The sequence below is a fragment of the Cyprinodon variegatus genome, unplaced genomic scaffold (genome assembly GCF_000732505.1).
Source record: "Cyprinodon variegatus isolate N-32 unplaced genomic scaffold, C_variegatus-1.0 Scaffold118, whole genome shotgun sequence".
Classification (NCBI taxonomy): domain Eukaryota; kingdom Metazoa; phylum Chordata; class Actinopteri; order Cyprinodontiformes; family Cyprinodontidae; genus Cyprinodon; species Cyprinodon variegatus.
This window is the reverse complement of record NW_015150571.1, coordinates 382,441-383,437: the sequence shown is the minus strand read 5'-3', so window position 1 is coordinate 383,437 and position 997 is coordinate 382,441.

Sequence of the window (997 nt, the reverse complement as noted above, 5' to 3'; positions counted from 1 at the left end):
AATGTCATGAGAGCTGTATAAAATGAAATTGACAGTAAATGTTGTCTAAAAGTTGCTCTTTTTGTAAGGGGCTACGTTGTCTAAGACAGTACGCTGGGAACTGGTAACCCCATCAACAAGGATAAAGGCTGAGGTATAAATGCCCAGGCTCCTTCTGTAGTGCCCAATTTTTTGTTTTGCCCATTTCAGTTCTTACATTTTTCTTTTTTTTCTTTATAAATATTTTATTTCTTTTTATTCTTTTGCCATAAGTTTTGTCTGCAATGGAGTTATCGGGCTTACTTCTGGCCAGTCTGTATAAGTACTGAAAGATCTGAGCTTTCATCTCAAAGAGAACAACTCCAATCTTAACCAGAAAATAATTTGCAAGTGATTTGGCTACCAGCTGATAGTGACACTAAGCTATAGGGTAGAGGATTTTTTTTTTTTTTTATTGAGGATATGTATTGGCCCGTTACTAGGTGTGACACCGTCTTCTAGGAGCTGTAATTGCTTAATATGTGGAAGAAAAAATGAAAAAAAAAAAGACAAGAAGTGAAAGCTCTTCTACTAATCAGTGGAGATAAATAACCGATGACATGAATTAGGCTGAATTCTTTATGATACAACTTTGTGAAACTACTTAAGTTGTCACACAGCATTAACATGTTTGACCTAAAATCTTAATTTAATTTATTCATTTTTGCTTTGCTCATAGTTATCTAACGCAGCATGCTGTCCATTTTACTTTTTTAAGCAGTGTCAAAGGCTACACTTATAACATTCTCAATATACAATCAGTAAGCTACTGATCCTTGAGTTTTTTTTTATTCGGTTTTGGAGTTACTGAAACACTTTTATTTCTCCTTTAGGTGACAAAGTTTCACTTCTAGAACAGTATTCAACCCTCCTGATCTCTGCTCCTCTCCTTATGGGTCACCACGAAACAAGATCTAACAAGGAGGGAGGCAGAAGATATATAGACATGATATATAGATATATAGATATGTTGTGGGAA